Below are 27,901 nucleotides of genomic sequence, written 5' to 3'. Positions count from 1 at the left end.
CAAGACAGCAGCGACAGTGGAAGCAACTAACGTTAACAGACGACGGGAGATCAGCTACTACATAAGGCTTCTGTGTGAAGCCAAAGAGAATCTGAAGAGAGAATATCGAACACCTCTGATCAAGTAGGTGTCCCCTGCACTTCCCAGATAGTTGCCTGTCCTTGTTCCCAGGTGATCAAAGAGAAGACTTCGCTGGTGAGGAAGGCCTCAGTCTGAAAGCTGAGATCTGAGGTTTGGCTTTGCTATTAACAACATATAATGATGACGTACCCCAGTGTTTGAATAACCGTAGGTAGTTCTAACTGCTTTCCTATCTGTGTGTGCAGTCTTCCAGAGTGACAGTGAGATGCTGAGGGCCCCAAGAACTGGATGATGAGGGAATACAATTGTTCCCTGAGAGTTAAACCTAGTAAAATCCGCACACAATGGAAATGATTAGGCAACCGTGAAAGTAAATGCAGAGATTATCTGTAATTGTGTGACTGGAGTGTTTGGGAGCACCCAAAACTCCAGTCAAGGCGATCTGGGAGCAATCTGAGAGAGAGAAAAAAAAAATGGAGTGAGACTGTAATTTGGTAAGAAGAAATCTAATCAATTGTATTGTGCCTTCCCAGAAGAGAGACCTCTTCCATGGCTGCCTGTCAGGCCGGGATGAGTGTCCGTCCTTCTGACAGGGAGATGTCTGTTATGGAAATAGATGCCCTGGGCTGTCAAAGCCAGTCATATGTGAGCCATAAAACTGTTTTCTTTGGTTCTGATTCTGTGATTCTCACCCCTTTGTTTTGATAAGTTGATTTTCCATGTCACAGCAAGAATGGGCTGGAGGGGCCAGAGGGCCAGAGACCTGGTCCATCTTATACCCTGCCATGTCTCCACAGGTCTCTCGAGGCCCTTGTTAATGTCAACTAGTTGCCCTGAGTTCAGTTAACTGGACAGGACTGATGAGGGCAAATAGGAGTTCTGGGGCCCCCATTCTGCTCCCCTCCATGCTATTCACAAGGACTGACCAGAGCGAGGAAACTGAGGAGATCCTCCTCAGACATACTTTAAAGACAGGTCAAAAGGAGGCACTTTGAAACACCCCTGCCACCTCCTGCTGCATATTCTGGCTGCCAGGCCTCTGGCCTCCTTCTGGGTCCTCAGGCTCACTCCTAAGACACTTGGTCTTGGGTTCCTCCTACTGAGGGATGGGCAGCGTGGCCACAAGGGCTCCAGGAGTGCCCTCTTGGCACTCATCTTCACCTGAAGACCAGGAGCCCCTCATGGAGAGAACAGCACACAAGCTGGTCCCTGAGAGTGGGGGAGGACTGCCAAGAAAGAGAGAGGACAGCCAGTGGCTCCCAGGCACTTTGAGGGGGTCCAAGGGGGCAAGGTCTCCTTTTCTTTCCCACCATTCTCCACTGTTTGACCACTGGAGAATCACAAGGAGACACATCTTTGCATAATCTCTGTAACTCTTCTCTGGGACAATTAGCCCTCAGGACCACAGCCAAGGTTCAGGCTTTCCCACAAGTGGACTTCTTAAGAGGGCCACAGGGGCAGCATGATCATGGGGTTGTACACGGCAGATCAGATGCAAGGCTGTGTCCTCAGCCTTCTCCTCAGTCAGGACCCCTACCACACCTGTGTCTGCCCTCTCTTTAGACCAGGAGTCCTGTTCCCCTCCCCAAACAGCGTCTCTCTTCTGTCCCCAGTGTATGACTCTTTTCCCATCTCAATACCCTTTCCAATCCAACACCATCTTCTTCTCCCTCCCTCTGGGGTGATCTCTCTTCCTGCATCAAATATCATCCACTCACTTCCATTTCTTAAAGCTCCTAAATCCCTAAGTCCAGCCCTGGTCCCTGCTCCCTCAACTCCCCCTGGCCTTAGCGTCTATCCACCTCCTCTTAAAGCATTTGTGCTTGACCTATAGGACAGTGTCCCTGTGATTCATTCCTTCATTTGTGAAAAATGAGATTCCAATCATGGTGTATGCACGCCGGAGAATGTTACACAGCCACTTAAAATAATGGGGTGGAAGAGAGTTTGATGAGGTGGAACAATGTTCACAGCACACATTCGGTAAACAAAAAGAGGGAGGGGGGAGGAAGCAAGAGAGAGAGACTACAAAACTACAAAACAGTGTGCATGGAATGTTCACACTTTAATAAAAATATTCGTAATTTTCCATAAATGCATGTGCGCATCTAAGCCTCCATGACGGAGTGTGTGTACGACTGTGTTCTCAGCCATCATCTGGCCTCTGGGCACTGGGATGATTGCAAATGATACCTTCTTCTTTGTGATTTTCTGTGCCTTCTAATTTGGTTAACAATGAGGAGATATTACTTTTGTAACAAGAAAAAAAGAAAAATCAGAATAAGTGTGATTTTTTTTTTTTCTTGAGATAGGAGTAAAAAATGCTTTTTCCATCCCCCACCTCCCCTCTGGGTCCTTTCTGTGTTTATCCACATTGGTACATGTCGTTGTGATTCTCAGCAAATGAGCCAATTAAAATAAGACTTAATTTATGTGAGCAGATCATGGCTGTTGATAGATTAAAAAAAAAAAATTAGTCAACACTGAAGCAATGGTCTCTTCGGTTGTCTAAACCACACTGTCTTCTCCAGTCTGGACTATTCCACTCAGTTCTGCTCAGCTTTTTGGCTGAAGGCAAGCAATGTTGCCTCTAGAATTCTTTCACATAACTAGAATCCTCTCTTTGCCTTGGAGAGTTAGTTGTGGTTAACAATGTGGATTATTTTCTTCCTAGACTGACAACTGGGTAGGGATTTCCTCTCTGCCACTTACTATGACTATTGACTTTCAGAGCCTTGGTTTCCCATCTGGAAATTGAGAATAATGAAAATATCCACTTAGAGGATTGTCCCGAAGACTAAATGACTAAATACAATCAAGTACTTAGCACAGCACTTGGCATACAGCAAGTACATAACAAATAGGAGTCTTTATTAACCCCTCAGCAACCTTCTTCCTTAGAGGAATGACTTGAGGACATTCAGAATTATGTTTAAGTCTCATATGCTTGACTTTGAATAAAGAACCCAAGAGCGGGTTTTGACAGCTTTCCGAGGACAGAGGTGGAGTGTTCTGTTCTGTTGCTTCCATCTCAGAAATATTTAGACACAGGCACAGCACCTGAGCAGTTTAAATTCTTCCAAAGGGTCCTTCTTTAAAATGTCATCCTTCAATGACCTTTCAGTCATTTGGGGATGTTTTATGTGCTCTGAGCAGACCACATTCCAATAGTGACCTGCTTAAAATCCACAGAAATTCTGGCTTTCAGCTCACTGAAACAGAATCTGAGGATTTAAAGTAACCCTCATCCCCATCCCCTCCAATAACCAATGCGATGGCATCTGGCCCTTTTTTAAACACACAGGCCACATCATTATCTAGTCTCTACCCCAGCAGCTGGTGACCAGGAACTCCTACCACAAGGCACAGGGTTGCCAAGCACCCAGAGTGAACTCTGAAGAGAAGTACTTTCTTGTTTTGAAACTAAATCTCAGTCTCTGTAGCTTTCAACCTTTGCCCCCCCCCCACAGACACTCGAAGGGAACATAAAGGCCAGCCTTTTCCTCCAGGGCATCCTGTCAATACCCGGCCAGAGACTATGCATTCTTCTCAGCCTACCTTCTCTGGGGTAAACATCACCAACTTCTAAACTGGTTCCCTATATGGAAGGTTTTATTGGGGATTTTAAAAAACATTCTAATTCCCCTCCTGTCAAAGCAGAATAGCACAACATGGTGTCCAGAACCCATAATGCAAAGGATGGAGTAAGATAGTAGGTGCCTTCCCCTTAAACCCCACAGTTCCATTCAGTCGCCACGGCTCCATTTGTTCTTAGATGTCTATCAGGAGTTTGCTCTTCACGTCCTACATAGATAGATAGACAGATAGACAGATAGACAGAAAGATGTACCCTTCACAATCACCATTTCTACATTATAATGGTCTCATCCTATGACTGTGAGATTGTGTTTTTAAACCCAATATAGGATTTTACATCTCCTTGGTTAAATTTTATCATTTTGGACTCATTCCATACTTTCAGCTTGTCAAGAATTTTTATGGACCTGATTCTGTCATCTAGAATATTTGCTACCCTTTCCAAATTCCTGTCAGCCACAGATTTGATGACTATGGCTCCTGTCTTCATAGAAGCCATTGATTAAAATTTTGACTAGCACAGAGCTGAAATTAGAGCCATGGGGAGGTTCACTAGAAACTTCTCTCCAATTTATCATTGGTCCAAATCTTTGGCTCCTTCCCCAAGTTATTATCTGCCTAAGAACCCTTTTATCATTTCTTAATATATCTTAGGGTATAATATGATATGGTATGTGATATGAAACGAAGTGATGTGATATGATTTTTTTTTTCAGAATGCATAAATGAAATCCAGAAATATACTTTTCTAATCTACCAATCTCAAATCCTTACTTAAAAAAGAAAGAAGTAGATAAGTCTGACATGACATGCTCTTACAGAACTCACTCTGGGTTTTAAATTCTCTGCTACCTTTTCTGGATATTCTTAAACTGTCTTTTTTTTTAATAATTCATTTTGGAATTTATTTTCTATTTTCTTTTGAAAAGTTAGACTGACACTGTCCATCTGGTCTCCGAAAGCTTCTTCATGCTTCAAAATTCCTCAAAAATCCCAAGAACCACCTGAGGTAGGCAAGGACAACAACTTCAAAGTGTGATATTGTGTCCAGGAGGCTTTCTTAGTTTAGATAAATCAGACAATTTGTCTTTATTATTTATTTATTTATAGTTAATTAATTATATAAATGAATAGAAGAAAATATTTTAAAAATCTGTTACCTTCAGTTCAGGATAATTTCTTAACTATAATCCCAAAGGCACAAAAAACAGAAGGTGAAAGGCTGATAGATATTACTCCATTAAAATTAATTTGGGACAACTCTAAAGGGACAATTCAGCTTCATGCTCTCGGTGGGGTGGCCAGGCTTTAGCCTCAAGTGCTCCCTTGATCTGCTTGTTTAGCCAAGTCCTGCCTCCCTCACACTTTTACAGGCATGGCTCCTGGGGATATAATCCAATAAACCCCCTGCATGCAAATTTCCATCTCAAAGTTTGCTTTCAAGGAAGTTGACTTAAGATAATTGGTATCAAGGAGCAGATTTTTAAAAAGGATTTTGGAGTCCATAGCTCTCTCTCTGTAGACTCAGTTGCAAATGAGGTTCTGTCATTGATGGTTGCTGGAGTACTGATGGTCCCTGGCATGCTATATTGCCATGTTATTAAAACTTTTATTGGTGGTGAACTGGGATGAGATACCAGCAGAAGGGAAAGCATGGGTGGGTGGAACATCTCAAGTACTTGAGAAGCGTCAGAAAATAGCAAGTTTCAAACTTTTGGAATTGATGGCTGTTGCTGGGTACTACTGATGCATTAGATAAAGACAGTAAAGGCTAAGGGTGATGAAGTACCTAGGTCAGGTAAAGTGTGAAATCCAGAGGAGCTCCATGGCAGCATATAAAAAAACTCCTCTCTCCTGCAGCAGGAGACAGGAAAGGCGAAGGATCCAGCCAAAAGCTTTATTACAAATGTAGCAAAATATTACAACAGTTGGAATTTCAGCCTGGGCAGTCTGCTATGCCAAACTCACGGACGTTGGGAAGCAGTGGGAGCGTGAGTCCTGGAAAGAGACATCTGTATTGATCTACTCAGGAAGCTTAAAGCCCCAGGTTCTCCTCCAGCTCTCTGCAGAAGTGTCCCACTCCTTATTGGAAGCCAAAAGTATTGCAGAGGACTCCTGTTTGAAAACCACAGAGACTACTCTCTGGATATAACCCACCCACCTTATTAGATACAAGACCAATAGTTAGGGTCACATCACAGCATAAACTATCAAGGAAAGTGCTATGCCTACTAAGGGAGAAAGGGACTATATGTCAAAGGGACTATGGTATATAGCCCATAGGTCACAGCAGGAGCTTGGAAAGTAGGCACTAGACCATCTCCTAAGAGTGTGGAGTCAAGGGTGGCAGAATACAAAGTTGGATAACAGAGATTTTATTGAGATGGAAATGCCCTCCCCAGGACATAGGATGTGACACCCAGATAAGCATTATGCAGAATGGTCTATTATTATACAAAGAGGTCTCTAGGAAGCTTGGGAAAAGGTATGGCATCACTAAATAAAGTAGCAATGCAAAAACTGTCATGGCAGATGATGGAAGAAACAGTATTAAAGTTCAGAGACGTTGCCATGCTAGGAGGGATACACTACATAAAGCCAGAAAAATCCTTTGGCTTACTCTATCTCATGGGCCTCAAGATGAAGGCCTCAAGATGCTTCATTTATTGAAGCAATAAAGAATGAACAGGAAAGTAAGTGCTATGGTCTGAATTATGTCCCTCCGAAAGTCTTATGGTAAAGCCTTGACCTCCGGTGTGACTGTGTTTGGAAACTGGGCCTTTAGAAGGTAAGTATGGTTAAATGAAGGTTACAGAGGTTGGACCTTAATCCCAGAGGGCTTGGTCCTTATAAGAAAAGATACCAGAAAGCTTGTACTCTCTTGTACAAAGCTTGTACTCTCCCCCTCCTCTGCTTCTCTCTGCCATGTGAGGTCACAGCAAGAAGGCTGCTCTTTGCCAGCCAGGAAAAGAGAGCCCTCGCCAGAAACTGAATTGATTAAGCCTTGATCTTGGACTTTCAGCTTCCCAGACTAAGAGAAAATAAATGTCTGCTTTTAGAGTCATATAGTCTGCGGTACTTTGTCATGGCAGTTTAGAGCTGACTAATATAGAGGGCCACCAAGATTCTTAAAAATTCAGTCTTCTGCAGACCCGGGTTTATGCACCAGGGATAGCAGAATCCTCAAATAATAGAGGCCAGGTGGTGGCTTCACCATCCAAAGCAAGGTGGCTTCAATATCATAATGATTGGCAAGGTCAGCCCCCTGGAGGCCTGACCTGCAGAGAGAGCTCTGAAGATGAAAGGACTTGTCACATTATTGGAAATTTTAGGAGTTCTGCGTCCGGGATGTGCCAGGACATTTTCTCCAAAATAAAGGGCAAATTCTTCTTCTCTAATCCTCAACAATAAGAAGGAAGCACAGTGCTTAATAGATCTCATCTGGTGCTGAGGGAAGCATATGGTACACCTGAGAATACCATGCTTCCCTATTGCATGGATGAAATGGGAGATTTTAAATAGGGTCTTAAGTCTTGTCCATAAACCTGGCAGACCCTATGGTATAAGAGGAGAAAAATGATACCACATGGAGTTTATAGCAATTCCTAGGAGGAGACTCAAAATGAAGACCTCAGAATTCTCTACAAAGGCCATGCCATGTACTTCAGAGATGAATACGCTACTCAAAAACTAACCACTGCTCAAGGACACTGATAGGAATTGAGCATCTGACCATAGGACATCAAGTGGTCAGAACTGCCCTTCATGAGCTGAACTCTATCGTATCTGCCAAGTACTAAGTTTAGGTAGGATCAGCAACAAACTTCTCTAAGGTGAAAGTAACTCAGGGTCAGAAGCAAGCAAAGTCAGAGGGTTCAAATAAGTTGCATAACCAGTGGTACAGACTCTGTGTTCTCAGCTCACACATGTAGCACCAGTTGTCATCTGGAAAACAACTACCTGCACAAAGACTAAACGTGTTCAAGGATGGATTGGTTTGGTGTGTGGGTGGAATCTGAAAGTAGACTTCTGCAACCCTCTAGCACCCTCAGGGTGGTCCTGAAAGACAAATAAAGAGACCTCCCACTGGCAAGTGGTGGTTCAAGTGATATGGCTGGTTGTCCATCTTGAATGGCTGTCCACTTCTAGAGTGGTCTGAAGTAAAACCCACATATGGACCTTAGGGGCAGAGATGAGTGGTGTGGAGCTTGTAGGAAAACAGATTATAAGATTGGGATGAGGGAGAATGGAGTGGTAACTGAGGATTAATCTTCACCATGGGGTGAAGACCTTTATCTCACAGGTCAGTACCCTTCAAAGATCACCCACCCAAGACAAGGCACTAGATTAAGTACAACCATCCCTCAGTGTCCACAGAAAATTGGTTCCATGACCTCTCCTCATCCCACATGAAGACCAAATCCAGGGACTCTCAAAGCCTGTATATAAAATGGAATCGTATGTACATATATTCTGTGCACGTTCTCCCATACACTTGAAATCATCTCTAGATTGCTTATAATACTTCTAATGCTTAATACAATGCAAATGCTATGTAAATAGCTGTTATACTGTATTATTTAGGGAATAATAACAAAAACGTCTGTATATGTTCTATTCAGTACAGATGCATTTTTTTTTTCCAAATGTTTTTGATCCATGGTCAGTTGAATTCACAGATGTGGAACCCCTGGGTATGGAAGCTAACTATTTTCAAAGGAAGGTGTTTGAAGTGGGACATGAAGACAGGAGGTGACTGATGGATGGAAACTGGGCTCCATGTATTGAAAGTTTTAGATTGGTATCCCCATGCAGGGGAAGAATTTCATCAATGGAGGTTGAAGGATAGCAGATTTTATTACTAAAGTAGATATTCAAATTCATGATATTGGAGGTGGGAACATTTCTGTTGATGATGTGGCCCTCTATAGCATCACGGAGTGGATATGACTCAGATGAAGTAGAGAGGGTCATTGGACATGAGTAACTGAAAAAATTATGAGGCCAGATGTCTAATGCCTGGTCCACAGGGATGCTGATTTTGCCTGGGACAAGGGTAAGAGTTAAACAGCAGAATATGATGAGCCAAATGCTAAGCCTCAAAGAAGAAGGATACATAGCAAGGAGCCTCAAAGGATTATTTTGAGGATATATATCCTCAGAGGATTATTTAGAGAAGGCATGGTCAATGGACTGACCCTTAAAGTCTACAAACTTTTACAAATGTGCTGGAGTGGCATTGGAGGGAAAGAGAATGCTTTTCAGACTTCCTAGCTTTGACATACAAGGGGTATAAGCAAACAGATCTCTATTTGATGAAAGTTGGCGAAATTTTGGTTAAGGCAAGAATAAGAAGGACTGAAGCATGTGGATTAGCATTACTTGCCCAGGGCCACACAGGTAGAAGCAGGATTTAACTGGACCAGGCAGTCCAGCTCCAGAGCGAGCTATCTCTCTCACAGTGAGTTTGTCACAGAAGGAAAATTAAAACAAAATTTACACATTCTATTAAACTCTCGTTCCATCAGTTAAGTATATGTTTATAAGGGCACAGTGGTCAAGTCAATTTGCAAAATGTTCATCTAAGGTGTTGTGTAGGATAATCAGTAAAAGGTGCTAGGTATATGGTGGAGGGCTTGGTATTGTAGGATGGATGAAATGCTACATGAATAATTATACACTTAATTCTTTTTGACGCTAATTCAAAAAGATTTGTGGATTCCCTGTCCTCAGTCTCAGACCTCCTTGGGCACTCTTTATCTCTACTCTCAAGGAACTGGAAGCCCTCAGACTTCTTGCCTGGGGTCACCTACTATGGTCCCAAGTCCAGTGATCTTTCTTTTTCTCTATGTCATCAACACTTAACTGGTCAAAGTCCATATTCCAGGGCACTGCCAGTGGATCAGCTTGCTAACCCTGGATGCCCTCCATTCTTTGTGATTATCTCTGATAATTGTTTTTTTTTTTTTTGTTTTGTTTTGTTTTGTTTTGGAGATAGGAGAGAAACTGTATTGTGCATCAATTGTAAGACATATCTAATTTTGAATCTTTAACATGTACAAAGAGTATTTAATTGAGGAAATAAAATATGGTGTATTTGATCTTTTTCTAAAATAAACACAAGACTATTATTGACATTTCTTATGATAGCTTTCAATATTAAAAAGTATTGTGTGTGTATATAAAAGATGGTGCTGATGCTAAGTGACATTATTAACTAATAACAGGCTAGAAACAAATATACATACAGGATACTTTTAGTGATTTAGTGTATTATGTCCCAGAGGAATTTGAAAAGAGGTAACCTTTGTCACCTGATGTCCAAAAGTTACAATTTCTCAGAGTAATGGATGGGTGATAGTAAGAATTTTAGGCTTCACTTAAGAACACTAAGGATTTATCTTTGCACAGGTCAGTCGTTTATTGCTGCCTTGAAATCTTGGCATCTCTCCCTGCATTTAAGACCCACCCTTCCCATTGCTTCCCTACAGTCACTCCATCCCTTAAGGTGACAAAAGAGGCTGCTTAGGGCTGCAGAAATTAGGTTCCACCTAGAGTCAATTTATTGCATTTATTTATGCTGAGGACACGGGAAGCACCTGAACCCATCATGGGGTGAAATCCCAGGTCTCAGCTTTCTTCAATCTAGACCTTCCCTGAATCAGTAGACAGCCAGCCTTCATACACCATCTCCCCGGGGAGCCTGCAGATGGGGGAGAAGGGCTCTAGGGATTGATGGGTTGTTAATGCAGTAAGACAGTTACATTGTCTCATCCTGACAATGCTGCCATTTAACATCCTCATGGGCGGGCACCGTGACCCAACCACACAGCTAATGAGGCTTAGCATGCCCAGCTCAGTCTTTCTGATTCTTAGTTAACTTCACTGTCCATAAGCATAAATGCTAAACTAGCCTATGGTGGTGCACAATGGAGACAGTGGCTCGTGCATGTGGAAATGGGGCCACTGGAGCCTCCAGCCTGTTGGAGAGAAATCTCTCCTAGGCGAGGAGGCCACGAAAGAGCAGGGAGACAAGGGTTTCCCAGACCTTGTTCACACAGAGCCCCTGGAAGGCACCTTAGAAAGTATTTTGCCAGGTGCCTTTGCTTTACATAAAAAGAATGTGAAGACAGGTGTTAGGCAGAAAACTTGGCTACCACTAGCTCAGAGATTAGACTTGCGCCCAAGGCTTCTTCACTGTCTCCTCCCAAACAGTGAAGTCCTTCTGGGAGTGATGCTTGGACTGTACCCAGGCTTAGCCTAGGGTGGTGCCCTTGGTTCCTCCCTCCTCTGCCCTCCTGTGATGCTCAGTCCTGAGCCTGTTGTCCAAGAGCTGGGTCCTCCCAGGCCCATCCTTTCCTTCCTACCTTCACCTTGACGGAGACACTCATGGTCTCACTCTGAACCACACCAACAACCTCCCCAGTGGCTTTCCTTGCATGAGAGTTGGCTCCACCACGTCTTCTGCTTGGCCCTTGCAGATCCGGTTCCTGACCATTCCTTTTCTTACGGCCTCTCCCTGCTCAAGAGTCTACTCTTCTGGTTCTCCATGACCATCAGAAATTCCGTTTGCTTTTTTCTTCCTAAGAGCAAACACGATGCTCTTTCAAGGTCACATCAAGCTTCCCTCTTGCACAGAATGCTGCCTGAACACTGTAGCTGCTTGCTAACAGCTGCTCCATCTCTCGCTCCTTGACCCCTGACCTCCTACAGCTCTCATGGAGACTGTGTTACATACACCCTGCCTGCACGGCTATGTGTACCTGTGCGGCTGAACATTCCATCTTTTCAAGTGATTTCTAAATTTCTTAAGGAAGAAAATTATGTCTACACTTGGGCCTCCCTTAAAAGAGGGCTAGAACAACAATGGGTGCTTAATATACTCCCATTCAGTCGAGCCGTAAGCAGTGCTTAGGTCCAGGTCGCATTTGTTGGCATTTATATGCTTTCCAGAGGTGGTTCTGATTGCAATTGTATGAACAATTACACATACCCAGTCCCTATCTACCATGAACCATGCAAGGCCTGCTTTTTAGACTAATGCACAGTAAAATCAAAATCTATAGAAGAACCAAGAGGATTCCTTAGAATTCATTGAAACAAAATTTGATGTGCAGAGAGGAAAACCTTTACGTTTAAATCGAATATATGGTGCCCTAAGTCTTAAGTCAATCAGAGCTCAACCCTGTACGAAATTCAGTTTTCTTATCTGTAAGACTTAATACTATCTTGCTTTCAGCAGGGAGGGGGATGGGATGTGCTAGCACATGAGAGTGCTCAGCATGCTACCTGGGACAGCTGTTCATTACTTGTTTAATTTCCTCCTTGGGATTAGTCACCCAGCGGGAAGCACCAGAGAAATAACTGTTGGCACCCTCAGCCAATGGCTGCTCCTTGTTTTGTGTTGGGGTCAAGGGTCATGAAGAACTCCCGGAGTCTTTTCAGAGGGGAAGAGGGATTCACAGTGTTGGAAATGTTTTTACTGATTGTTTTGAACTGATTGGGCCCCGCGATGCTCTTTCCTCATTTCGATTCCCATGCATCTCACCCTCTCTTTGCCTTTCCAAGTCTGGCTGACCAGTTGTCAGCCACTGGCACCTCAGTCATCGGAGGCTTTTGCCCACAGTGTGGAGTGGGGTGTGGGGAGGAGGCCCAGGGCAGGCAGCCAGCCCAGCAAGCTTGGATTTCCTCCATCCTCTGCACTCCTCAGAAGGTGGGACTCCACGCTACACCAAGGGGACCTTGAAAAGGTCCTACTAATTTGTGACTTTGTTCATAGAGCTGTCCCTAAGAAAATATGACAGCGGATAGAGGCAGTTTGGAGATTCCAGGAAAAAAACAAATACAAGGAGGAGAAAACATGTTACTTTTCTGCTTCCACATAGCAAAGGGTTTGTGCAGGAGCACCTGAGTCCCAGCGGGGAGCCTACTTCTGGGGAGCTTTTGATAATGGCTTTCCCCCCTCAGTTCTTTGACAAGGAAGGATAGCACAAGCCACATGGAGACCATTCACTGCCACTGCCCCCGGCACCTCAAAGATTTCTTTCTTTCTGCAAGGAAGATGGCATTTCAGAGTTGACAGCTTCTCTCTCAAGCTGTGCACTCGCTTTGATAGGTGAGAAAGTCAGGGCTCCCCCCAGGGTAGGGCATTACAAGCAAGTATTGCTCAAGATAAGCTAGAGAGATCTGATAGAGGGGAGGGATGGTGGAAGCTTTTGGTCCACCATCTTCCAGTCAAGCATGGCCAGGGTAATTGTGGTGGAGCAGGGCCCCGTGAAGGGAGGAAACCAAGCCGCCCAAGAAACAGCACCGAGGTACCAACAGACCTTCCACCAAACCTGTCTCTCTGCCTCACTAGGAAATTAAAAAGCATCACTGCACAGTGCTCCATGGAGCAGAGACCCTTGGCTATTAACTGTTCCTGCTCATATGACCACACACGGAGTTAGAAGCTTACGGAAATAACTGTTCTTTTCTTCTCTTCCCCATGGAAGCTATTTAGGATGAATCATCCACGGCACTCCTAAGCCCAACTTCTCAGCAGGTGCAACTACATCCCTGCAGCCAGTGGGTGGAGGATAAAAGGAGACAGATTAGAGTGATCAAAGGCAAAATCCTAATGATCGTAGCTGCCTAATAATGGAGCCAAGTGTCTGATAAGGCGGTGAGGTCCTTGTGGGTGGAGGTGTCCAGGAGGGGCCTGGTGGGTCTTTTCCAAGAGCATTCCCACTGGGTGGAGGCTGGACTAAGTCATCTCTGGTCTTAGACATTGCTGACACTCAGTTTCTATGGGAAACCACTCACAGAAGTTGGAGACAGAGGACAGAGGAGATGGCACGTGATCCTGTGCTGAACGAAGGTGAGCATGCAGAGGGCCCGGGCACAGGCTCTACCAGAGGCTGTGTGGCAGACCTCTCTCTGGCTCTCCCATCTCCTCCTCTCATCTATTCAGTTGCTTCTAGGCAAGTTCCTAGCTCTTCATTCTTGGAGGGAAACACTAAATGCTAATGATATCCTCCGGGCAGGTTTTTCCCTCGCACTTCTCTTTTGTGGTTATTTGGAATTCGGCGTCCAGGTAGAAAGAGGCCAGAGATGACAAATTGGGCTGACTTCTGCCCTTTTCACTCCCCTTTCATTCCAGCCTCCTGCTGGTCTCTCACTGATCTTTGGAGCGACAGCCAGTTATTCTCCCAGAGAACCCCCTACCCAAGGGACAGCAACCCACCCTGACCCTACCAGGAGCAGCAGAGAGCAGAGGTCACTGCTGTGGGCTTGGCGACTGCGGGCATTGTCACCTTACCAGTTGCCAACCATGCTGTGACTTTGAGCAAGTTAATTCCATTCTCTCAGCCTCAGTTTCCTCTCCAGGGGTATAAGGGATGGAACCACCTCACAAGGATTTCTGTGATCTCTTGTGTATATTAAGTGTTGTCTCAATCCATTTCTCCTCCTATCCCAGAAAACATGGGACTGGATCATTGACAAAGAAGTTGGTCTGGTTTATGGTTCTGGAGGCTAGAAGTCCAAGAGTGTGGTGCTGGCATCTGGTGAGGGCCTCGTGCCACATCATGACCTGGCAGAAAGATAGAAGGGCAATTGGGCATGCGTGGAGCAGAGAAAACAGGGGTGGCCTTGCTTTGTAACAACCCACTCTCACAGTAACTGATCTAGTCCACAAGAAAGGCTTCAGCTCCTCTAACCACCCAATCAACTTTTGAAGCCTCCGCTGGGTGGAGAACTAAGATCCTAACACATGGACTTTGGAGTGACGCTCAAACCATTGCAAGTGCTTACTTCACCCTACCACAAAAAGTGACCATTATATACTACCCATTATTTACTATTCTACCACCCACAGCATTTTACTGTCTTCACCTGTCCCCTGGTCCTGCCCCACTGCCAAGATCTCTCCCCGTCAAGAGCCAGCCTCCACGCTCACTTCCCTCTTGCATATTCAAGGACATCACTTCCCCCATTCTGCAACCCCCCAGCATCATCCGTTTTTTCATTTTCTTTTGAAACGCTTCCATCAGCATGCAAAAATATTGCTCTATCTTCTCATCTAAAAAAAAAAAAATCCTCTAAGTCTCCCTTCCCTGCCAGCTATGAACCTATTTTTTGCTCCCCTTTGCAACAAAATCCTTGAAAGTGTTATCTCTACATCTCTACTCAGAGCCTTCTAGGCCCCTCTTACCATTTTCTCCTAAACTCACTCCAGTCAATCCCGCGGCCACACCAGTCCATTCAAACTGCTGGTATCGTGGTCTCCGGTGACCTCTGCGTTGCTGAATTAATTCCCTGTCCTCATCTGAACTGACCCTTCAATAGACCTTGACCCTGTGGCTACCACCCTCCTCATTCATCCTTTCTTGGTTTTCAGGACAACACTCTCTCCAGAGTTTCTTTCTGCCTCGCTGGTCACACCTTCTTAGATCCTAATGGTGGCCACTTCTCTTTGCTCTACAGACCAACAGTGGGGGCTTATTGGACTCACTCTTCTCTATCTGCTGTTATCATCTGTAACCCACAGCCTCATGGCTTTAAGTGACATCTACATTCAATGGCTCCCAACTTTACATGTCCATTCGAGACCTTGCCCTTAATCTATCATTCCCATACCAACCGCCACCTGAGGTCTAATAGACATGAGACAGTTGCTGTGTCCAAGACTAAGCCTCTTATCTGCTCTGGCAAATCTCTGCCTTTGGAGGTCTTCTTCATCTCAGTGGATGGCCATTTCCATCCTTTAGTTTATCCATATAAAATGAATAAACTAAATGATGAAATACTTTAGCGTCATCTTTGATGTATCCTGTATCCAAACCACCAGGAAATGCCCCCTGTTCCAACTGTAGGAGTATTTCTAGAATCTGCCCATTTGCTATTACTTTTATAGCAGCTGACCTGGGTCTGACCCAGCCATTTCTTCTCCTCTAAACACCTGCCATCAGCTCCTAGTCCATCTCCAGCTTCCACCGCTGCCCACTTCTGTCTAATCTCAACCAAGCAACAGAATATTCCCCCAACAAAGCAGGTGGGATCGCATCCTTCTTCTTTCTGCTCAGTTCTCACCAGTGACTGGCTTCCCAACCTACTAGGAGTAAACTGGAAGTCTTGCAATATTCTAGAGAGCCATTTGGATCGGGATCTCTGCTGGTACTCTGATCTCTGCTCTCATTTCCTACTGTCTCTCCTGGCTTTCTCTGTTCCAATCAAACAGGCCTTCGTCTCTTGCTTCTGTCCTGCAAGCACATTTCTCTTCAGGACTTGTGGAGGAGCTCTGCTTAGGACAGGTGGGCGTGACTCAATCCCTGGGTTCCTTTCTACCTCAGCTCAGATTCTCTTCTCAGTGAGACCTTTCTCTATCATCACAATTACTTCATGCTGTGTCTCCAATCCCCTTCCTCATATCTACCCTTTTCTCTTTCTAAAGCACTTGCCTCCTTTTAACATGCTATATAATTTATCTATTTTTATATCTCATATTGGATGTATAGCCCCTGACCCAACACACAATTTTTGCACACAATTAAGCACCACCAACGCAGGGGCCTTTGTTTTGTTTACTGCTGCATTACCCAAACATTTTGCAGTGGCTGCCACAGAATGAGCAATCAGAAAATCTCTGCCAAATGCAAGAATTGGGTTATTAATTATTGTTAAATCATTTCGGTTCACAGTCATTGAATTGCAGGAACACATTTAGACAAGGCTGGCACATAGAACCATATGCAAGACTCCATTTCCTCAAAGATCCTTGCACACAGATAAATCAGGCAGCCAATGCTGCTGTGTGACTAGCAGGTGTAAGGGGGCCGGCAGCATTGGACAGTATACTCGAAGGGCTCTGGACCATCCTTCTGGGGAGGATGGATGGCTTCTCAATCCATCAATCTACTGAACCACTGCACTCCTCACTAGAAGAAGACAGGAGGAGTTAATACAAGGTCCCTGCCCAAAAGGCAACACTTAGCCACATAAAACAATAAGCAGACAGTAGCAGGCAGTATGTCATCCAGCGCTAAATTGGGTGTTATTGACTCTAAGTGCTGTTCGAGTTCAGAAAGGGGAGAAATCAATGTGCACTAAAGCCACACGCGGATACCTGGGCCATCACTCCTCAAGTTCCTTGAGGGCAGGGGCGGTGTCATCTTTTTATCTTCTTTCTATTTCTCTTCCTCTCTTCCTTGCCCACTTACTTTCCTCCGGTCTTTCTTTGTCTTGCCTCCCATTCAGCCAGTACCGTGAGGGACCTGGCACAGACACATACCAACTGCTCTCTTCATGTCTCCCCTAACTACTTTCAAAAAGGATTTGCAGCAGCTTATAGGGATATAAAATAAATAAATAAACGTGCTTTAAAAGAAGGCGACAAAGAAAAAAAGCAAAGCAAGGGCGGAGACAGAAAATGGAACTAGGAATGTGGGAAAGAGCCAGCTAAAATACAAGCCAGAGAGGACCGGGCCTCGGCGACAGCTGAATCCCACGTTGGGCTCTAAGCTTTCAACGGACAATTTGAAAAGGAAAACCTGATTAATTATGCAATTCATACTGTCCTTATGACAAAAACACACCAACCCTTCAGCAGACACAGAACTACTCCAGATACTTAAGGCTTTCCCTGAATTTCTCCCCGGGGCCCCACGGAGCAGACACTTCACACACAGCTGAACAGCGTCTTCCAGGAGCTTCCTAGAGGAGGCTCCACCCCGGGCACCTCGGGCCTGTTTGTTCCAGACGAATTGTCCACTGTCCGGGAACACTCCTCTTTTACTAATCTTGAGGGTCAGGGGACAGCGGTGACACCTCACTGGGGTCTGAATGAATACATTTAGCAAGGTCAAAGGGAGTAGGACAAACTGTAGAGGAACACTGCTCTCAGAACTCTAAAGGATCAGAACAAATGCAGCACGCCCAGTGGACCAGGGTAGCTACTTTTCTCTTTCCTGCACATGCCGCATTAATTTTTTTTAAATGACACATAATGACTGCACCTATTTATGGGGCCAGTGTGACATTTCCATATATGTATATGATGTGTAATGATCAGATCAGAGAAATCAATCTTTTGCCTCAAACATTTATCATTTCTTTGTTTTGGAAACATTCAAAATCCCCTTACTATGCCAGCTGTGGTGGTGAATGCCTGTAACCCCAGTAGCTTGGGAGGCTGAGGCAGGAGGATTGCGAGTTCAAAGCCAGCCTCAACAAAGGCAAGGCAGAAAGCAGCTCAGTGAGACCCTGTCTCTAATAAAATACAAAATAGGGGTGGGGATGTGGCTCAGTGGTTGAGTGCCCCTGAATTCAATCCCTGGTACCCACCCCCCACGCCAAAAAAATCCTCTTTACTTTTTTTTTTTTGGTACCAGGGATTGAACTGAGGGGTGCATAACCATTGAGGCACATCCTCAGTCCCTTTTCATATTTTATTTAGATACAAGGTCTCACTGAGTTGCTAAGTGCTTTGATAATCTGCTGAGGCTGGCTTTGAACTCTAGATCCTCCTGCCTCAGCATTCCAAGTTGCTGGGATTACAAGGTGTGCACCACATTGCCCAGGTTTTACTATGTATTTTGAATCTACAATTAATGTTGATCATAATAACCCCACTGTGCTATAGAATCTTGTAAGCTGTTTCTCCTATCTACCTGCACCCCATACCCATTGGGCATTCCCTCTCCAGCCCCGATACTCCCATCCTAAGGGAACCAATATCTATCTGCTGCTTCTATGAAATCATCTTTTAAAATTTCCACATATAAATGAGAACATGTAATGTATGCCTCTCCATACTAACATATTTTATTCAATATAATGTTCTCCATTTCTATTCATATTGCTGCAAATAACAGGATTTTGTTCTTTTTTTCTTATTTTACTTTAGGGTGGAATAATACTACATTTTATACTTACCTTTGTAGTGATGTGTGCAATTTACTTGTTTTTCTTGCTTGATTTTACACTCATAAAGGCCAAGTATAAAATGGAATCCTGTGAGTCTTTGTACCTCTCACAGTGCCTAGCACCAGGCCTTGCTCGAAATGAATTCTTTTTTTCATTTAACAAATCTTTGCCACATGCCTACTTGATGAGAGGCACTTTTCTAATAGTAAACAAAACAGATGAAAATCTTTATGCTCAGTGGAATTTACCATTAGAGATGGATATGAGACAGACAATCAGGAAATTATATAGTATACAAGAAGGTAAATAATACTATGGGAAAATTAGAAATTAAGTATTATAAGAAGGATTTGGAGTGTGTTTGTGTGTGTGCACTTGTGTGCACACATGGTACAGTTAGTATTAACTCTGATAGTCATTATTCATCTCACTGAGGGCACACTTCAGCAAACAGTTAAAGAAGAGAAGGAAGTAAGCCAAGTAGATATCTGGGGAAAGAACATGTTAGGCAGAAAAAATAACTAAGGGTGTACAACAGAGGAGAGACATAGACATATATTTGCTGAACATTCTTTAACCCCCAAATAATTGGGACTAGTGTTAGAGATGTTAGAGTAGATACATGGCATACAAAAGGACAGCTGTGGGATAATAAAAATCCTGACATTCTTAGCAATAACAATGCTTTAAAATGTCAAACAATTGCTTTAATATTGATGATCATGATCAGCTTGGAGGCAAAAGGTCTTGGCCAAGGTCTTAGGCTAGGTAAGGCTGCAATAACAAGTAAACCCAGAAATCTCACTGACTTAACACAAAACCTTTTTAGGAGATTCTTCCATCTCTCCAGGACTGCTCCCTTCAAACAATAGTTCTGGGATCCAGGCTATTTTCACCTCATGGTTCTGTCATTTGATATTTTAATTCCATGACAAATAGAGCAGGGGAAGAGAGAACAGATGGAAAACTCACACAGTTCTTTTATCCTTTGGCCCAGTGACTCATCCCACTTATATCAAAGCTCTGTGGCCAGAATAGTCACATGGGACTGCAAAGCATGCTGAGAAATGCAGTCTTTCTATAAGATCATGGAAAGGAAAACGAGATTTAATAAACTAGTATTGCCTTTGACATAGAAAGAGTATGTCAGGCTACTTAAGTTTATGGCACTGTCAGACAGGTTAACCATGATTTAGATCCCATTCTGAAATGAATCTTACATTATGACTCTAATTCTCAGAGATGGGGGGTAAACTTGGTCAAGATCATAGTCAATAGCAATATCTGGATGACTTGTTTTATGCCTTGACTCTTAAAAAGTTAATAAAGTGATGACCAGAGAATGATTAAGTCTATGCTCTGCATTAAGATCTATGCATATATTAAGGACCATATGTACTATTGGACAACCTAAGGCAGGCACGGTCCCTAAGCCACATGCTTGTTGTTTAAACAGAGAGGGGGAGATGTTGAGAGCCACAGCCGAAGGGGCCCCAGCAAACTTCCAGCTGCCGGCTGATGATTGGCTCACAGCGGCCCCAGCAACACCTAGCTGATTGGCTCCTCTGCGGTGATGCTCATTGGGCTGTTTCCCTGCCCTTTCAGACCATGGAGCTGCTCATTGGGGGAATTTTTTGGCTCCGCCCACGTGACCCAGCCAATCGGCCTCAAGAGCAGGAGGATTGTGGGAGGTGGAGAGAAGCTTGTGTGGGAGAGAGAGGCTTGTGGAAAGCTGGTGGTGGCAGTTGAGGCTCTGAGGGTTTTTCCTGAGAGGCTGTTTTGTTTGGCGTGTGTGGTTCTAAAAATAAAGTTAGTTTCTTTTGACAAGTGGCTCCTGATTGTGCCCAGCCAGACTGCGGCATTTGGTGGCCCTTAGTTTGGGCAGTGATTTAGCAGATAAAACTACACNAGCCACCAAATGCCGCAGTCTGGCTGGGCACAATCAGGAGCCACTTGTCAAAAGAAACTAACTTTATTTTTAGAACCACACACGCCAAACAAAACAGCCTCTCAGGAAAAACCCTCAGAGCCTCAACTGCCACCACCAGCTTCCCACAAGCCTCTCTCTCCCACACAAGCTTCTCTCCACCTCCCACAATCCTCCTGCTCTTGAGGCCGATTGGCTGGGTCACGTGGGCGGAGCCAAAAAAGTCCCCCAATGAGCAGCTCCGTGGTCTGAAAGGGCAGGGAAACAGCCCAATGAGCATCACCGCAGAGGAGCCAATCAGCTAGGTGTTGCTGGGGCCGCTGTGAGCCAATCATCAGCCGGCAGCTGGAAGTTTGCTGGGGCCCCTTCAGCTGTGGCTCTCAACAATATTATCCTACCATTTATTGAACAAAAGGACATAAAACACACTAAATATATTCTGAAGGAGATTTCTGTATGTTCTGACGTGGGAGATATTCTGATATAGATTTTAAATTATTTATCCCTTTGGAAGCATCAAAAATTTTTATCAATATGTACCTGAGAGAAAATCTCTAGCCATAAAACTGTTTCTCTTTCTTATTTCTTCTGCTGTGTTTTGATCTTCCCGCCATTGTTTTACATTGGTCTGAGTCTCTGTATTTAATTATTTTTATCAGATCCCTTTTGCTAAATTCAGATATTTCTCAATCCATGTCCTTAATCGCTCAGGGTCTGGATATGAAATAATAGAGTGACATTTGGAATACATCATACAAACCTGCTTTACACCTGCTCCATTTGTTTTGCTTGGCTTATTGCCCAATAGTGACTTCACATTCAGCTTCTCTGGTTTCCTATCTTTTCTTATTTGTGTCCCCTCTGCGTGTTTCTTCTGGCTCTTCCTCATGTCGAACACACCCAAACCCATGCATCAGAGATGCAACAAATTTTCTAAGTGCAGGTAGAGATCCCATTTCCCTCCTGACTGTGATATGACCTACCTATTGATATATGGTTTTGGTCTCTGGTAGAACAGAAGATACCTTTCCATCAACTTTTGAATACTTTCGAGTTGTAATTCTATGTGGTAGTTCCTACAAAACCTGGGCAGATGGGGCACATTCAACACTGTGTTCTAGAATAATCTAGCTTTGGAAAAGAGCCATGTTAGATTGCCGGGGCTTCGGCTGCTCGAAATGCACCCAGACGGGGTGAATTCTCTCTAGTTGAGAATGAGACAAGAAGAAAACAAGAAACAGTGAAAGAATTTAGTTCCTATATAACGAGATCGTAAGATAATTCCTGAAAGTAATTTAAGTTTTGCAGACAACAAAGGTGGTGCATTCTTCCAGATCTTCTTTTGGTAAGTGCATTTAACCAGAGTCAGCCAACTCATTGCTGTTTTAAAACTGTATCTGTTTTGAGTTTTAATAAGTGTTCTTGGAATTTTATAACATATCTTGAGAATGTTTGTGTTTAATCCCATTTTTTTTTTTGGTCTTTATTATACTTACTATATATTTATCAGATAGTTTTTAAATGCCCCCAGGATTTATGTTTCCAATTTCTATTGCTTTTTTTTTCTAGTTCATTAATTCCTGTTCACACACTGTTGTTTCCAACGTCTTGTTTTTCTCTTCATTTGTTATTTTTTTCCAGCTTTTTAAAATTCTTGAGTTCCTAGTTTTTAAAATTTTTATTCATTCTTATTTTATGCAAGCAATTGAGATTTGAATTTGCCTTTATTATTTGACAATCAGAAATTATGGTCATAAAAATCTCCTCTTTCAAATTCATTGAAGTTTCCTTTGTGACCTTGAGTATGATCAATTTTTTATAAACACGTCATGTTTATTTGGAAAAAAAAATGTATTCCCTTAGGTTACACATTTTTATATTCACATGTAAAATTAATCTTGCTTGTTATATTATTCAATCATCACTTTCCCTGTTTATTTGAGTCAATTTGATATATCAAAGACTGAAAGTGCCATATAAAGGCTCTTTGTGGGATCTGATTATTCATGTATTCCAAAGTCATTTTCATGATATTTACAACAGAAACATTAATGACCATTACATCTTTAATGTGAAGAATGACCTCATTAACCTGCTAACTGCTTTTTTTCTCTTGAATTCTCCTTTGCTGTTATTAATAACAACTGTTCCTGTTTGTGTTGACTTGGTATACCATTGCACATACTTTTTTTCGAAAATTGTGTAAGTAATTTTGTTGTGGTTATGTTTTATAAATAGTATGAAGTTGGGTTTTATGTTTTGTGGTGTTTTAGCAGTCTAAGATTCCTTGTATTTTAAACTGGATATTTATCTGGTCACATGCTTATGTAAATGCTTTATTTTAAATTAGTCTTAGACTTACAGGAAAGTTGCAAAGAAAGTACAGATCCCATTTCCCTCAGGCTCAGTATCTTCTACTAGTTAAAACTTAGATTAGTATAATATGTTGGTCACAAATTATGAATCAATGTTGGCATGCAATTATTAACTAAAGCTGAATGTTTTTTCCAGATTTCTTTAATTTTTTTTTTTTGCCTTATATCTTTTTTTCTATGGGGTCTCATCCTGGATACCACACAATATCATGTTTTCTCTTTAGGCTCTTTTTGGCTGTGACATCACACTTCCTTTATTTTTGATGACCTGGACAGTTTTGAGAAGTCAAGTTTCTTCAACTGAAATTTGATATTTTTCTTAAACTTAGATAATGAGTTTGAGGAACAAGGTCCACAGAGATAAACTGGTTCTCTTCCCATCATATTAAGAACGTCCTCTATCAACACCACGGATCATGCTCATACTGGCCTGGGTTCCGCAGTGTTTGACACACTTCTCTGCTGACCAGTTGCTCTTTGGTCTCTCTTTTCACACTGTCCTCTGTAGAAGGCCGCCTCAGTAAGCAGCCACATAAGTACTAGGGAGGTGCCCGGAACCGTCCTTATAGGTAGAAGATCTGTTGAAGTATTTGGAATTCTTCTGCCCAGGTGATTTTCCTGGGCTCCTCTATTTACTGACTTAACCAATCACTAGTTTATATCAGAATGGACTATGTGTTATTTATTTTATACTTTGGACTAAGCCCAACAGTATTTTTGTGTTTTGTGGCTCTGATTTTGACAGCTTTGTCCACTGGGACTCTTGCAATTGGCTCCTGTGCCCAGTGACAACCCTTTCATTGCATTGTCTATTAGATAGTTTAACATTCCCTTACCTTCTGGCATTATGAGATGTTCTACTCTCTTCTTGTGTATTTTCTTCCCCTATCTGGAACTGAATCCTTTCTCCAGGGAGCCCTGGTTCCTTTTTGTGCAGGAAGGTAATTTAAGGTTTGGACCCTGGGTGTGCTTGTTAGTACTAAGATATCATGGCATCTGGCCCTCTCAGCTCAAAAAAAAAAAAAGAAAGAAAAGAAAACCAAGTCTTTTATTTACTTTATTTTTTTAAAAAAATTTAAAAGTTTCTTGGACCCCCCTCCCCCTTTCTACCATGATGACAAATTCTCCTGATGTAGAAAAACCCAGGAAATTCACATTGGTATCACATTGTTGACCAGCGTGTAAAGCTTATTCAAATTTCATCAGCTTTTACACACATTCATTTGTGTGTGGGTGGGGGGTGGTGTACACATGTGTTCGAGACAGTTTTGTGCAATTCAGTCCCATGTGTAGGTTTGTGAACCCACCAGTGATGCAGAACTATCACCACCACAGAGGATCTCCCTCGTGCTAGCCATTACAGGAGGCCACAGCCCAACCTCATCCTTGTCCCTGGGAAGCACTAATTGTCTTCCATCTCTGTAGTTCTGTCCTTTTGAAGATGTTATATAAATAGAATCATACACTGTGTTACCTACTGAGATTGGCTTTCCTCACCAGAGAAAATATCTTTAAAATCCATTCAAGTTGTTACATGCATTAATGCTTTGTTCCTTTTTATTGCTGAATGGTATTATATGGAATAAATTTACCAGAGGTTGTTTAACCATTCACCACCTAATGAAGGACATTTGTGTGGCTTCCAGTTTGGGATTATTACAAATAAAACTGCTATGCACATTCATGCATGGGTTTTATTGGAGCATAAGTTTTCATTTCTCTGGGATAAATGTCCAAGAGTAAAATTGAATTGCATTGTAAGTACATGCCTAGTTTTAAAAGCAACTGCCAAACCATATTCCCAAGAGGCTGCACCATGTTACATTCCAACAAACAATTCCCATCAGATCTCTCTTCTTTGCATCCTTTCCAGTATTTGACCTTATCCATGTTCCTTTTTAAGTTTGCCATTCTAGCACATGCACAGTGGGTGACATGTTGTGGGTTTAATATGTGGTTTGCTAAAGGCTAATGATGTTGAAGCATTTTTTCATGTGCTTATTTCATATTCGTATCTCCTCTTTGGTATTTCTGTCTTTTACTTTTGAGTTGTGAGTTTGTTTGTTCAAAGATAGAAATCCATCATGAAATGAATGCTTTGGAAATATTTTTTCCAAGTCTGTAGCTTATATTTTCAAGTTCTTCTTAGGGCATGTCATAGAAAAAAAAATCTAATCTGGGGAAATTCAATTCATCAATGTTTTTGTGGATCATTGTTTTGGTATCATATCTAAATTCTTCAGATCCAAGGACTCCTAGAGATTAAAGATTTTCTCAAATATTTTCTTCTAGTAGTTTTATGGTTTCTTTTTTACATATAAATCCATGATTGCTAATAATTATTTTGAAGGCTGATATATTTTACCTATCTGCTGTTGTCTAGCTCTATGATTCATTGTGTTTACTTCCTTATAGTTCTTTTTGACAGTTTTCCCTCTTGTTTCCCCTTATAATTTCTAATTGCAATGTTTATAATAATTGAAGGAGTTTTCCTAATTATCAGTATTAATAATAAAACTAAATTTATTAATTTTCTTCTATATAAAACTTATCCTACCCTAATTTTTTTCTTCTACTCACTATGCTATTCATGTTGAATATTTCTTACCTAAAGATACACTTTTTGACATCTATATTATGTTTTCTAGTTATAAAAATAACCATTGTGAGATGATTTTATGTTTTTTTAGTTTTATTGTTCATGGGCACTTCTATTTTTACAAAACTATCATTGTTTTTAATCATTTCATTTACTAGTGTTCATTATTTCTTCAGTTATTTGAATGATTTTAATTCATAAATGACAAGTTTGTAGTAATATTCTTGAAACAATATAGAAAAACCTTTCTGGGACTCTGATCTAGGAAGGCCAATTCATGATGATATGGATTCTTCGGCCTCTGTTTTTTCTTGTTTTATTTTTGGTTTTAATATTCTGTAGATTTCTATGATTTTTTTTGATACTCGGTGATGTGGAAAAGAAAACAGGATATAAGAAGAGTGTCAGGTGAGAATTCCTAAATAAGCAAGAGACCTGACTGCAAAGGAAGTAAAACTGAATCAATAATTAAATGTTGCCCCAAAGGTCAATTAGGTTGGTCAGTGAGAAAAGTTATTGGATTTTCAATTAGAAAATAATTGTAACCTTTGAAAGAGTAATTTCAGGGAAATGGTGAAGGGAAAGTCTGCTTCTTAGATCTGGGAAGAGCCTTAGATATGATCTAGTCTGAAGTCTTCACTTGCCTGTCCAGAATGTAACAGAGTGACTCACCCAAGGTCATAAAGCTGGTTAATGAGGCCAGTAATAGACACCATGGGTATACAACCATAGACATTCCTGCTTCCTGCTCTTTATATCAATAACAACAGCAGAATTGGAGAGAGAGACAAACTGATCTGGTCGAGGGAAGGGGAAGGAGGCTGTGACAAAGACCAGCTGTGTGGATGAACGCTGTAGATGTGGATCTTTGATGGAGGTGGGCAAGACAGAGGGGCAGGGGCAAGACAAAAATGAGAGACAGAGGGGCAGGGGCATAGGAACGGGGAGAGAGACAGTGAGAGACAGAGGGAGAGAGAATCTGGGAAGCCAGGCATAGTATTTTGAGTTTGAAGGTCTGCCAACATTGGCAATGACTTTGTTCTTCCAAGGTCAAAATGGAGGCTCACAGTTGCCTTGCTGGAACTGACAATCAAGAAAGGAATATTAAGTGAGAAAGCCCACTTAACAAATTTGTGACCTTACCTGTGGAAACAGTGGTGATACTGAACAGTGTCAACCAGAGCTGAGCTGAAGATTGGCTTATATTCATTGCATTCCTCTATTGCACATGGCCTAGGTCCCCCAGCCCCACCCCTGCCATCCTAGTTAAGCAGTGCACCTAAACTGTGGGTTGGACCACAGTGATATAGAAAATAAAGTGAGAACAGTGAAGACTCAGGGAATAAACAGGCCAGAACAGAGACACTGCCTTCAGTAGACTACATACATATTTTTAGAAGCAATGAAACACAGAGTTAAACTCACTTCCAGCTAGAGTAGATAACATATCTTAGGTGCTTGGCAATGTCTATTTCACCATTTCCTTTGATATTTTACTGTTTAATTTTCCCATTTTATATCATACTTAATTTTATACTATATCTGAAATCCTACTGAAAGAAGAAAAGCCATAATCCTACCCCCCATACACACACAACACACACACACACGAATAAAAATGGAAGTCAGGAAGTATGCCAAACCAAAGGAGCTTGGCTATTATCAGTGTAGGCCTTTGACAGTGATGAATCTGGTGCAGTCCTACAGGCCACAGAGGGCCTGGGGTCAGCGATCTTCTCTGCTGGCTCTCCAATTGCTCCAGTTTCGGGCTGCACTAAGCCAGCTGGTAAGCAAACTGGGACCACCATCCATTAACATTTTTCAGTCTTTTGCAGTGTACTCTAATTTATCCCTGTCATTTAGACCCAGGCTGTGGTCTTTAGCTTATTTCTGAGATCTTATTACATTTTTTATTCATAGAGAAGTAAGATTTAGGTATCGAAGATCAATAGCAACCTCCATCATGCTTACATTATTAATAAGAAAGATGTTGTATGAAGACAGACTGCGTATTGGATTTGCTCAGCAGCGGGGCTCGTTTCAGACAGGTAAGATGCTTTGCTTACATTATGCTTTGTCTGTCTTCTCCTCTGATCCATGTGCAGGATTCACCCCTTCTGGGAGTGTGGTCTCTGGCACTGGCCTAGCATTTCACAAGTTGGTCTGGTACAGCCACACCTCAAAGAGGAGAAGCTGTCTAATTATTGGAAGAGGTCCTAAGAAACAAGAGATCTATACTTTCTTGGGGACCCTGGATTGCTATTGTTTTGCAGACTGTGCTGGATCAGTTGACATCATCAGTGCCATCGGGAGCAATGCTAGTTAGGTATTTTACTGTTTGCAAAGTTATTTTCACATACATTCCAGGTCAGGATTTCCTCTCCCAAACTCCAGCTGTTGTCTAGCACCAACAACGAC

At 42.4% G+C, this 27,901-nt stretch overlaps 1 long non-coding RNA gene across 2 annotated transcripts in view; it reads left to right on the top strand.

Annotated features, from left to right (window-relative positions):
* LOC107153948 overlaps positions 1-27,901 on the top strand; it is a 60,203-nt gene continuing 32,302 nt past the window's right edge. For both annotated transcript variants that reach the window (XR_001504986.2, XR_007347030.1), the window contains exon 1: positions 1-123. This is a non-coding gene — a long non-coding RNA (uncharacterized LOC107153948). The remainder of the gene's footprint in view (positions 124-27,901) is intronic.

This window comes from Marmota marmota, unplaced genomic scaffold, assembly GCF_001458135.2.
Source record: "Marmota marmota marmota unplaced genomic scaffold, marMar, whole genome shotgun sequence".
NCBI classification, from domain to species: Eukaryota; Metazoa; Chordata; class Mammalia; order Rodentia; family Sciuridae; genus Marmota; species Marmota marmota.
The sequence above is the reverse complement of the archived record's forward strand: the minus strand, read 5'-3'. Positions and strand labels throughout refer to the sequence as shown.